Here is a 13,800-nt window from a genome sequence, read left to right as displayed (position 1 = left end):
ATTACTGCAATTACACGTTTTGTTATACACGTTTATTTGCGTTTATTGAAACAGCACAAGAAAACAGAGAAAAAAAAGGCAAATTGAACATAATTTCACACTAAAACCACATAAAATAGGTCGGACAAAATTGTTGACACCTTGCCAAAATTGTGGGTAAACAACTTTGTTTCAAGCATGTGAAGCTTGTTCAAACACAATTGTGGCAAGTAACAGGTGTGGGCAATATGAAAATCACAACTAAAACCAAATAAAAAAGGGAGAAGTTGATTCAATCTTTGCATTATGTGCATATGTGTGCCACTCTAAGCATGGAGAAAACAGAAAAAGGAGAAGAGAACTGTATGAGGACTTGAACCAAAATTGTTGAAAAATATCAACAATTTCAAGGTCCATCTTCAGAGATCCGCATGTTCCTTTGTCAAGGGGGGGAGCATAATCAATAAATTTACAGCCCATACAGTCAAATATGGTGGAGGTTCAAAGGTGTTTTGAGGTTGTTTAGCTGCCTCTGACTGTGTGCAAGGCAACATGAAATCTGAAGATTAGCAAAAGATTTTGGGGCACAATGTAGTGCCTAGTGTCAGAAAGCTGGGTTTGCGTCCTAGGTCATGGGTCATCCAGCAAGACAATGACCCCAAACATACTTCAAGAAGCACCCAGAAAATGGATGGAAACAAAGTGCTGGAGAGTTCTGCCCAGCAATGAGTCTGGGTCTAAATCCCATTGAACACCTGTGGAGAGATCTTAAAATTTCTGTATTGAGAAAAATATTAAAATTTGAAAGTCCTCAGTGGTTGATACCATCTTTTCAGTTAGCCATTAGTCAGTAAGCTTTCGAGACTACTCAGGTCTCATCATCAGACATAGTATAACACAAAATCTGAAGAGTCACATATTTATGCACAACAGGGCACAGGAATAATGCAATAGATAAGACAAGTGACGTGAAGCAGAACTTCGGAAAGGGATAAGCAGTTGTGGCCGTAAAAATGTGTGGCCACAAGTAGATCTATTCTTTTTTTGTGTGGCGATGAGAATTCATCCTTGTTTTAAGTTTTTGCCCTGTCTCCCCTACATACAGACCCCCAGTTGGACATTTGGTACATATAATTAAGTACATTACATTAGTTGTGATGCAGCTGAAAGTACCTGGGATCTTGTGGTCCTGATGTGAGTTGGGAATCTTTATCTTGTCCGTGGTCTTTATAAATGTACAGGTTTATATTTCCAGTTGGTGAGGATGAATTTTATAAGTTTCACCACAAAGGTGAAACTATCCTCCCGGTCAGTTTGCTTTCCCTCCTAGTACATTTTCATTCTAACAATGTTTGGTTTCTGGGAGATTATACTTGTTCCTTTTATTTTTGGTTAGCTTGCCTTCTTTGCCCTATATGAATGTGTTTTTGTTTCTCACTCAGAGTTTTGTGTGTTGCGGCCTCCCCTCTGGTTCCTCAGGAGGTATGAGAAACTTCTCAATGGCTTATTAGTTAGTTAGGTCTGTGGTGGCGTTTTTAGTTGAGCAGCTAGGGCCTTTCTTGTCTGTACAGAGACTAGTTGGGTGTAGTTGCGGCATTCTCCCCAGTGTGGGTTCTCCGGTGGTTATCAAAATGCGCTTTCTGGTTAAAACATTTCTCACATTTTGAACATGAAAAAGGCTTCTCCCCTGTGTGAATTCTCTGGTGCTTATCAAAATCAGATTTCTAGTTAAAACATTTTCCATATTCTGAACATGGAAAAGGCTTCTCCCCTGTGTGAGTTCTTAGATGTTTGCTAAGAGTTGATTTCTCTGTAAAACATTTCCCACATTCTGAACATGAAAAAGGCTTCTCCCCTGTGTGAGTTTTGCGATGTTTGATAAGATTTGATTTCGCTGTAAAATATTTCCTACATTCTGAACATGAAAATGGCTTCTCTCCTGTGTGAGTTCTCTGATGGTTGATAAGAGTTGATTTCTGTGTAAAACATTTTCCACATTCTGAACATGGAAAAGGCTTGTCCCCGGTGTGAGTTCTCTGATGTATATTAAGACATGATTTCTGTACAAAACGTTTCCCACAATCTGAACATGAAAAAGGCTTCTCCCCTGTGTGGGTTCTCTGGTGCGTAAGAAAACTAGATTTCTTGTTAAAACATTTTCCACATTCTGAACATGGAAAAGGCTTCTCCCCTGTGTGAGTTCTCTGATGTTTGATAAGAGTAGATTTCTTTGTAAAACATTTCCCACATTTTGAACATGGAAAAGGCTTCTCCCCTGTATGAGTTCTCTGATGTTTGATAAGAGTAGATTTCTCTGTAAAACATTTCCCACATTTTGAACATGGAAAAGGCTTCTCCCCTGTGTGAGTTCTCTGATGTTTGATAAGAGTAGATTTCACTGCAAAATATTTCCCACATTCTAAACATGGAAAAGGCTTCTCCCCTGTGTGAGTTCTCTGATGTTTGAAAAGATTTGATTTATGTACAAAACATTTCCCACATTCTGAACATGAAAATGGCTTCTCTCCTGTGTGAGTTCTCTGATGTTTGATAAGAGTTGATTTCTCTGTAAAACATTTCCCACATTCTGAACATGGAAAAGGCTTCTCCCCTGTGTGAGTTCTCTGATGTGCGATAAGATTTGATTTCTCTGTAAAGCATTTCCCACATTCTGAACAGGAAAATGGCTTCTCTCCTGTGTGAGTTCTCTGGTGCCTAACAAGACTTGTTTTCTGATTAAAACATCTCCCACACTTGGAGCAAGAAAATCTATTCTTCGCTGTGTGAATTTTTTGATGTTTAAGAAAAGACTTTCTGAGAGGAAAACTATTTCTATATTCTGAATGTGAAAATGGCTTCTTTGCATTAGGAACAGTTAGTTTTTTAATGCTTATTTTGTGACTTTGAATTTCCTTAGTAGTCGGTAATGAATCAGAAGACAGGACCTGTTTCAAAGGATCAGATGACAGATCTTTGCTGTGAAGGGATGATGGTAAATCTGGAGAAATGTCATTCATTTTAATTGTATCCTGTGGAATCTGAAAATTAACTGATTTGAAAATTGAAGATGTCAGCTGTCCCTCTGATCTCCTGGTACAGACATCTGCCAAGAATAAAACCAATTATTATTTTTTAATAAAAAATCCTTGAATTTTATATTTTTGAACATTTCTACTTAAATTGTCTGTAAAAAGGCAAGTTATATAAAAAAAATTCACTTATTCACCAGGACAATGACCATCTAATAGAAAACCTCATAGGATGAAGCAGTGGAGCGTGGTGTTCAACTGTTTGTTCATTCTGCCTCCCAAATATGGAGTTAAAGGTACAGGCTTTGTCCAGCCAGTAAGATTAGAGTGCCTGGGACCAGTAGTACCATCCAGTCTGGCAGTATGGGTGTGTGTGCTGTCCAGCTGAAGTAATCTGCTCCCTGCTTCAGCTAATTGGAAAGCACCACACCCTACTAAAGCTGGAAGCATATTGCCGGAAGCTGCCAGATACAGCCTTGTTCTCCTCTGGTTCAGTCCTCTGTGCTCAGCTCCCGGATTGTGTATTTGTTTCCTCTTGTGACCTCGGCCCGTTTACTGACTACTCTTGTGTCTTCTGATTTAGTATTTTCTCTGCCCTCCTGGTTCTGACCCAACTACCTGACTATTCTTCTTCCCATCTCACACCACAGAACACCAGGTAACACCGTGGCCCAAGCCTTGGGGTCTCTGTGTAAGTCCAGATCCATGAAGAGGGGTTAAACGGTGATAAACAAGACAATTCGTGAGATCTGGAAAATGAAGTAGATGGCACCAAGCCTGTTTGTGGTGGCCATCTTTTGAGCTGCCAGGTGACCACGATACATTGTGTCTGCAAACTATTTCAGCAAGATCTATATTCAAATAGCTAAATGTCGCTCCTTCCCTTCTTAACCTGCCATGTGCCAAGATAGTAGTGTTCAGCCGTACATAGGGTATTGTAGGATTCAAGGAAAATAATTTGTAAGGTCCATTTGTTTCCTATTATCGTTTGAGAAGAATTCCAGAGTTATCACCATATAAAGTGACACATGTCAGATTTGAAAAATGGGCCCAGAGAGGAACACAAAACTGGCTGCAGGAAGGGGTTAAATCAGAGAAATTTGGTCACTAACTACTGTAGTCAAAAACTGTGACTATAGACAATAACACATCTACTGAAATGATCAAACTCAACAGTCTCCATCAGTAAATAGTGAGTAACTAGTGGTGAAACCTCTCTGGGGTAATTGGAGTATGGGGCTCGGTGGCTCTTGGCAATCTAAACTATCGTAAGGGCCAATATTTTCTGTCAGATGAGTTTCAAGAAGAAATATTAGACGTTCAAAGAGAACTTTTTATAATACTGCAGAGCTGAGGCGTCTTAAATTTAGACCTCGGGCATTGGGAAGACGTAATGGAGACCTTTTTTTAAAGACTACCAGGAAGTTACAGAGTCACATAAGTGAGTCACGCCGATCCCACCACAATCAAACTGTCATACAGAATAAACCTATAAAAAAAGACATTTTTTATTCTATGTTACATCCTCAACAACAATATAAGTATAAGGGGAGAACTCCAATATTAAATCGGAGTGGCACTCATTTATGATGGACCATTAGAGCCACTATGAGTACTGACCAGAAGAGTAGAGAAAGTATTAGCGCCCCCATTTCAGGAGAGATTGTGCAGTAATCTGAATTCTTTAGGATTGAAAACATAATGGAATTTATGACGTGGAGTGAATCCATGAAACCAGGGCTGGAGCCAACACATCTCCTGCAGGCGTGAATAAATGTATATTACAGCCATGAGCCACGCACAGCTTAGAGATATATCATGGCTCAGGTGTAATGTTTTTATGTAGTTTATCGCAATCCTGTTTGAAGTTAGTTGGTTTTAGAAGAAATAGAAAAGTCAGGATAAAGGGAAACTCTGTTGTTATTGGACAGAAATTCACACTTGGCCTCACTGCACATTTAATGTTGTCGATCATAAAAGTGAAGTTTGGCCAGAAAGACTGGACCTTGTCTTGTAGGGACCATATGAGGACATTCAGAAAGTTTTTGCATCGCCATATTTTGATAGCTATAATTTTTCCATATTTCAGCCGACAGAGTCATGTGACGGCTTGTTTTTTGCGGGACAAGTTGATGTTTTTATTGGTACTAATTTTGGGCATGTGACTTTTTTTTATCGCTTTCTATTCCGAATTTTGGGAAGCAGAATAAACAAAAAACAACAATTCAGGAATAGTTTTTTTTGGGTTCTTTATATGCCGTTCCACGTGTGGAAAAATGTATAAGGCCGCTTTATTATTCGGGTCAGTACAATTACAGCCGTACTACATTTATATTGTTTTTTTAGGTTTTGGCGCTGTTAGACAATAAAAACTATTTTTTTTTTGCATCGTTTTATTCTGAGAGCTGTAACTTTTTTATTTTCCAGCTGATGGAGTCGTATGGCGGCTTCTTTTTTGCTGGACAAGATGACGTTTTCAGCGGTACCAATTTTATTTACATTCATCTTTATCGCGTTTTATTCCACTTTTTGTTTGGCAATATGATGATAAAGCAGGTCGTTACTGACGCGGCAATACCAAATATGTGTGCTTTTATTGTTGTTTTTTTTTTCCATATATTATTTTTAATATATCTTGTAAAAATATATATTTTTTAATATATTTTTACAACAGGCTGATCGCAGTTATAAGGTATAGCAGAGCAGGATCACTGCTATAACTTTTAAACTGTCAGCTCTGCAGACACAAGTTACTTTGATCATGCACTGCGCATGATCAAACTTAACTTGCTGGGGCTGGTGACCCAGATGTTATCATGACGACATTGGGTCACCATGGCAACGATCTGGACCCCGCTGCTGTCCCTCTGCGCACTCACTAAGTGCTGCCGGGAGCGGTGCGGGCACTGCGTGCCAGGTGTCAGATGTCAGAATCAGCTGACCCGGGTGGCGATTGCGCCCGCACAGCCTGTGTGCAGGTGCGATCGCCATGTAGTAATAATACGTACCTGGTCCATAAGGTCCAGAGCACAGAAACTTATTATTACTTACAACGTCAGAAAGGGGTTAACAGTTTTGTGTAGGGGAGAATGTTGTGGTCTAGAGGAAGAATGGTGACCACACGATTGTGATACGGCCGGACTACACCACCGATAAAGCAGCCACAGCCGGTGACTGAGAAGAATCTGTGACTTCTCTGCATTTAGTGGTTACTACTCACCTGGGTAGTCATATGTAGGAATCTCCACTTTACACCGCTCATCACCCCTCACATAGGTCTCTGTAGTATTAATATGGGTCAGATCTTCACCCTGAAACAAATATTGTAAAAGTCACAGACAGATGGAGAAGTCCCATCTATGATCAGCTCTAATCCTGCCATCTCCACCGTTCTCATTACACAAGTATAAAACATATAATACTGGTGGATAAAACAAGACTGAGCACCAGGGCTGTGGAGTCGGTAAGCCAAACCTCCGACTCCTCAATTTCCATGACACCGACTCCACGACTCCCTCATACACGGCTCACGTTTAAGGGATAAATTTACAGTAGCACAGATTAATCTCAGCTAAATGTCTAGACCCTTAGATCAGGAATAGGACAGACATTTATAGGACATTTCATAACTTTCCCAAATTCTTATGAAAAAATATTCCCCACAAACTGCATTGAACTACTGTACCCAATTTATTATATATTTTAGGAGTCGGGAGTCGGTCCATTTTATACCACTCTGACTGCACCAAAATGGGCTCCGACTCAGACACCACAGCCCTGCTGAGCACAAGACCTTCACAGCCGTCTACACATCATAGAGAAGATCTCATGATATCTTCTCTCCATCTACCTGATGATCCTGAGGAACATTGGGATCTTCTTGTTTACAGTCCTGTGGAAGAAGAGGACGGGGACATCTCTCTGGTGTTGTCCTCTTACTGGATAGAACTGGAGAAAACACATACAGGGACTGAATTCATTCTTTACATACAGATAATTATAGGTCGTGTGTATTTAGTCCTGTCTATTACCTGGTGATGTGAGGGGCTGGGGAACCTCCATCATGACATCTTTGTGTCCTTCTAAATACTCCCACTCCTCCATGGAGAAATAGACAGCGACATCCTGACACCTTATAGGAACCTGACACATACAATGATAATGTCACCATTGCGATCCCTTCATAGCTTTACTGTATAATGTCCCAGCATTCCCAGCAGTGTCACCTCTCCAGTCAGCAGCTCAATCATCTTGAAGGTGAGTTCTAGGATCTTCTGGTCATTGATGTCCTCATGTATCAGGAGGTGAGGTGAAGGCCCTCTGATTGGGCTCAGGGGTCTTCCCCATCCCTCAGACACAGGGTCCTGACAGCGCTCACTAGAAGTCTTCTTCACTACTGTGTAATCCTGATAATGGAGAAACACCTTAATAAATCTCAGTACAGACATTTCCAGAGTCCTCACCTCTCCAGTTCTGTCCATCTGTTATTCCTATAGATAAGAATGATGTAATGTGACGTCATCAGAATCTCTCACCTCTCCAGTAAGATGAAAGAGGATCTCTAGGGTAAGGTGTAATATTTTCTCTGCCATCTTGTCCTTGTCCATATCCAGTTTTGATGGGTAAATCAGGAAAACTCTCTTATATAGAAGATTGTCACTGAACGGATCGAATATTGTAGAGACCTGAATGGGAAGAAGATAAGTAGATGTAACATCATAAAAATCCTGTGTAATAATACAATTACTGGAGATAATTAGAGAAAAATATGAGGAGATTTATTATTTTACAGTATTTAGTTTTCTTCTTTACATCTAGTAATAAAACCTATATATTTTAGGCCACAGACAACAAGCAGTTTCTTCCTTGGAGTCTGCAGCTGAATACGTTTCTCATAGACTCCTCTACCTTATTGCTAATTCTCGTCTCATTTACCGACACTGCAATCGGCATTAGCAATACTGCAGGAGATATTCATTACACGTGACATGAGAAATAACTACTTCACGATGAGGACGACATCTTCATCTTCTACTACGGCTCTAGAAACATATTTAGCCACAGTCCATCACTGACTACATCTCCACCGGCCGTCTATATGAATGTTTCCCGTCTTCCCCAGACTGTAATCTTCTATCACGTTAGATCTCATGTCTGATTCACACACAGAAGTTTGATGTATTTAGAAAACCTTTTTTGTTTACACAAATATTGCGGACAGAAATTATTTGATACCAAAGTCTCCATGTACAGTTTTTTATGGGGTTTATTTCTGGCCTTAGGCTTTCCTATATTACAAGAAAAACACCAGAAAAAAAGCAGAAATTAAAATTTTTCAAAAGAAAATTGGCACCAACAATTTTTATAAAAAGAAAAAACAAGCAAACAGCATAAGACAAATTTTGTTATTTTCTAACACATTAAACATTTGTTTTAAAATAATTAAATCCTTTGAGCAGCAGAACATAGATGTTCACCGCAGGGATGGCACAGGTACGGCTGCTACACCAACCCTGGCAGTTTAACCACTTGCTGCTGTCAAAAGCAAACATGGCATCTCGGAAGGTGTGACAGAGTTCAGCTGAATGCCCCTCCTCCCCCAAGTACTCGATAGTATAAGGCTGCCTAGTTACTATGATACTTAAATACCTAATAATGGTGTCTTAACCTGCAATGTACGAAAGTCTATTAGGCCGGGACAGAGGCAGCGTCAAATGAGTTACATTTTAAAGCCCCCATATACATTAGACTAAAGTTGCATGTAATGAATTGGGGGTTGGCTGACTATATAATGTATTTGGGGGCCTCGCGACAGATGATGTCAGGGCAGAGAAGGATCTGGCATCCTCAATTTTGGAGGCTAATTGTTTGTTTTTCCTGTAGATAATCCTCCGCTAGAGGAGTCTGGAGGTGACTCTCTCATACAGACCCCAAGAAAGCTGGAATATTTGTGTGTATGGGGGAGTCGGGAAAAATAGCCATCTGCCAAATGACCGTTCAGCCAACACTTATCTCATGTATGGGGCTGTTAAGTACACTACTCAAAAATGTAAAGGGAACACTTAAACATCACAATGTAACTCCAAGTCAATCACACTTCTGTGAAATCAACCTGTCCAGTTATGAAGCAACACTGATTGTGAATCAATTTCTCCTGCTGTTGTGTAAATGGAACAGACAACTGGTAGAAATGATAGGCAATTAGCAAGATACCCCCAATAAAGGAGTGGTTCTGCAAAACATTTCTCTGTTCTCATCCTTTTTGGCTGTTTTGGTCACTTTTGCATTTTATCATTGCTCTCACCCCTAGAGGTACAGTAGCATGAGGCGGTGTCTACAACCCACAGAAGTTGCTCATGTAGTGCAGCTCATCCAGGATGGCACATTAATGAGAGCTGTGGCAAGAAGGGTAACTGTGTGTCAGCACAGTGTCCAAAGCATGGAGCATATACTGTACCAGGAGACAGGTCAGTACACGAGGAGATGTGGAGGGGGCCGTAGGAGGGCAACAACCCAGCATCAGGACCGCTACCTCCTCCTTTGTGCAAGGAGGAACAGGAGGAGCAGTGCAAGATCCCTGCAAAATGACCTTCAACAGGCCACTAACATTTGTCAGCTCAAACTGTCAGAAACAGATTCCATGAGGGTGGTATGAAGGCTTGAAGTCCACAAGTAGGTGTTGTGCTTATAGTACAACATGGTAAAGGGTCATTGGCATTTGCCAGAGAACACCAAGATTGGCAGATTCCACATTGACGTCTTGTGTTCTTCACGGATGAGAGCAGGTTCACACTGCACACATGTGACAGACGTGACAGAGTCTGGAGATGCTGTGGAGAACGTTCTCCAGCATGACCGGTTTGGCAGTGAGTCAATAATGGTGTGGGGAAGCATTTCCTTGTAGGGCCACATAGCCTTCTATGTGCTCGCCAGAGGTAGCCTGACTGCCATTAGTTACCGAGATGAGATCCTCAGACCCCTTGTGAGACCATATGCTGGTGCGGTTGGCCCTGGATTCCTCCTAATGCAGGACAATGCCAGACCTCATGTGGCTGGAGTGTGTCAGCAGTTCCTGCATGATGAAGGCATTGATGCTTTGGAATGGCCTGTCCATTCCCCAGACCTGAATCCAATCGAGCACATCTGAGACATCATGTCTTGTTCCATCCACCAATGCCGCATTGCAACACAGACTTTAATTTGGTGGAGTCATATTTCCCGACTCTGAAGACCGTATGCTGCCACTGTACTTGGCAGGCCCAGTCCAGATGGTATGGAGATAAATGAAGGAGACCAAAGTCCAAAAATAAACTTTACTTTACTTAACAAGAACTTGATGACAAGTATATATATCAGATAACAGGCACAACACTTTATGAATGTTTCTCCTGAATTATGCAGTCAAGAACTTTATGGTTACATGTGGCGTTACATAACTTTTGTTAAAAGCTACAACAGTATAGCAAGCCATTATGGGAAGGTCCATCATCCCTGTGAGGACCATACAGGTTGAGATGTGTCGTTACAGCCCTTGTTTGTCTAAGATAAGGAATCCTTCCTTAATTCCCTTTACTCACAGTGGCATGTAAAGGTTGAAACATCCATGGTCAAAATTACAAAACGGAAAATGGGCCGATGCAAAAGTTTGGACACCCTGATTGGTTAGTACCTAGTAGCACCACCTTTTGCAAGTATCACAGCTTGTAAACGCTCTTTGTAACCAGACAAGAGGTTTTAAATTCTTGTTTGAGGGATTTTCATCCATTCTTCCTTGGAAAATTCTTCCAGTTTTGTGAGATTCCTGGGTCGTCTTGCACGCACTGCTATTTTGACGTCTAGCCACAGATTTTTAATTATGTTCAGATCAGAGGACTGCAAGGGCCATTGTAAAACCTTCATCTTGTGCCTTTGAGGTTGTCTATTGTGGATTTTGAAATGTGTTTAGAATCCATTATCCATTTGAAGAAGCCATCCTCTTTTCAACATCAGCTTTTTTTACAGATGGTGTTATTGCATTAAGAATTTGTTGAAACTTCATTGAATCCATTCTTCTCTCTACACATGAAATAATCCCATGCCATTAGCTGCAACACAACCCTAAAGCATGATTGATCCACCTCCAGGCTTAATGGTTGGCAAGGTGTTCTTTTCTTGAAATTCTGTACCCTTTTTTTCTCCATACATACCTTTGATCATTGTGGCCAAAGAGTTTTATTTTAACCTCATCAGTCCACAGAACATGTTTCCAAAATGCATCAGGCTTATTTAGATGTTGTTTTGCATACTTCTGACACAGAATTTTATGGTGAGGACTCAGGAGAGGTTTTCTTCTGATGACTCTTTCATGAAGGCCATATTTGAGCAGGTGTCTCTGAACAGTTGAAAAATGTGCAACAACTAAAGAATCTTCTATATCTTTCTGAAGGTCTTTTGCAGTCAAGGGGGGTTTCTGATTTGCCTCTCCAGCAATCCTACGAGCAGCTCTCACTGAAATTTAGCTTGGTCTTCCTTGCTGTTGCTGTTAACTGCCATTTCTTAATTACATTTCGAACTGAGGAAAGAGTGTAAAGATAAGTGTCCTAAAATATGTATGCACACATATATATATATATATATATATATATATATATATATATATATATATATATTAGTAGACCAAAAGTTTGGACACACCTTCTCATTTAAAGATTTTCCGTATTTTCATGACTATGCTATGAAAATTGTACATTCACACTGAAGGCATCAAAACTATGAATTAACACATGTGGAATTATATACTTAACAAAAAAGTGTGAAACAACTGAAAATATGTCTTATATTCTAGGTTGTTCAAAGTAGCCACCCTTTGCTTTGATGACTGCTTTGCACCCTCTTGGCATTCTCTTGATGAGCTTCAAGAGGTAGTCACCAGAAATGGTCTTCCAACAATCTTGAAGGAGTGCCCAGATGTGCTTAGCACTTGTTTGCCCTGTTGCCTTCACTCTGCGGTCCAGCTCACCCCAATCCATCTCGATTGGGTTCAGGTCTGGTGACTGTGGAGGCCAGGTCATCTGGCGTAGCACCCCATCACTCTCTTTCTTGGTCAAATAGCCCTAACACAGCCTGGAGGTGTGTTTGGGGTCATTGTCTGTTGAAAAATGAATGATGGTCCAACTAAACGCAAACCGGATGGAAGAGCATGCCGCTGCAAGATGCTGTGGTAGCCATGCTGGTTCAGTATTCCTTCAATTTTGAATAAATCTCCAACAGTGTCACCAGCAAAGCACCCCCACACCATCACACCTCCTCCTCCATGCCTCACGGTGGGAACCAGGCATGTAGAGTCCATCCATTCACCTTTTCTGCATCGCACAAACACACGGTGGTTGGAACCAAAGATCTCAAATTTGAACTCATCAGACCAAAGCACAGATTTCCACTGGTCTAATGTCCATTCCTTGTGTTCTTTAGCCCAAACAAGTCTCTTCTGCTTGTTGCCTGTCCTTAGCAGTGGTTTCCTAGCAGCTATTTTACCATGAAGGCCTGCTGCACAAAGTCTCCTCTTAACAGTTGTTGAAGAGGTGTGTCTGCTGCTAGAACTCTGTGTGGCATTGACCTGGTCTCTAACCTGAGCTGCTGTTAACCTGCGATTTCTGAGGCTGGTGACTCGGATAAACTTATCCTCAGAAGCAGAGGTGACTCTTGGTCTTCCTTTCCTGGGGCGGTCCTCATGTGAGCCAGTTTCTTTGTAGCGCTTGATGGTTTTTGCAACTGCACTTGGGGACACTTTCAAAGTTTGCCCAATTTTTCACACTGACTGACCTTCATTTCTTAAAGTAATGATGGCCAATCGTTTTTCTTTACTTAGCTGCTTTTTTCTTGCCATAATACAAATTCTAACAGTCTATTCAGTAGGACTATCAGCTGTGTATCCACCAGACTTCTGCACAACACAAATGATGGTCCCAACCCCATTTATAAGGCAAGAAATCCCACTTATTAAACCTGACAGTGCACACCTGTGAAGTGAAAACCATTTCCGGTGACTACCTCTTGAAGATCATCAAGAGAATGCCAAGAGTGTGCAAAGCAGTCATGAAAGCAAAAGGTGGCTACTTTGAAGAACCTAGAATATAAGACATATTTTCAGTTGTTTCACACTTTTTTGTTAAGTATATAATTCCACATGTGTTAATTCATAGTTTTGATGCCTTCAGTGTGAATGTACAATTTTCATAGTCATGAAAATACAGAAAAATATTTAAATGAGAAGGTGTGTCCAAACTTTTGGTCTGTACTGTATGTTTTTTCATACTACCATGTATGCGAATTCATATATATACACACAGGTGCATCTCACTAGAATATCATCAAAAAGTCAATTTATTTCAGTTCTTCAATAAAAAAAAAGGAAACTCATTATATAGAGTCATTACAAACAGGGTGATCTATTTCAATTGTTTAGTTCTGTTAATGTTGATGATTATGGCTTAAAGCCAATGAAAACACAAAAAAAGTCATTATCTCAGAAAATTAGAATAATTAACAAAAAAACATCTGCAAAGGCTTCCTAAGCATTTAAAAAGGTCCCTTAGTCTGTTTCAGTAGGCTCCACAATCATGGGGAAAACTTCTGACTTGACAGATGTCCAGAAGGCAGTCATTGACACACCACACAAGGAGGCTAAGCCACAAAAGGCCATTGCTAAAGAAGCTGGCTGTTCACAGAGTGCTGTATCCAAGCATATTAATGGAAAGTTGAGTGGAAGGAAAAAGTGTGGTAGAAAAAGGTGCACAAGCAACCGGGATAACCA

At 40.6% G+C, this 13,800-nt stretch overlaps 1 pseudogene; it reads right to left on the bottom strand.

The window, feature by feature from the left end:
* Positions 1-1,569: 1,569 nt before the first annotated feature.
* Positions 1,570-7,728, bottom strand: LOC141205549 (uncharacterized; annotated as a pseudogene).
* Positions 7,729-13,800: the final 6,072 nt, after the last annotated feature.

Source organism: Phyllobates terribilis, unplaced genomic scaffold, assembly GCF_046119375.1.
Source record: "Phyllobates terribilis strain yellow unplaced genomic scaffold, ASM4611937v1 Scaffold_140__1_contigs__length_4765195, whole genome shotgun sequence".
Lineage (NCBI taxonomy): Eukaryota > Metazoa > Chordata > Amphibia > Anura > Dendrobatidae > Phyllobates > Phyllobates terribilis.
This window is presented reverse-complemented; position numbering and strand designations above follow the sequence as displayed.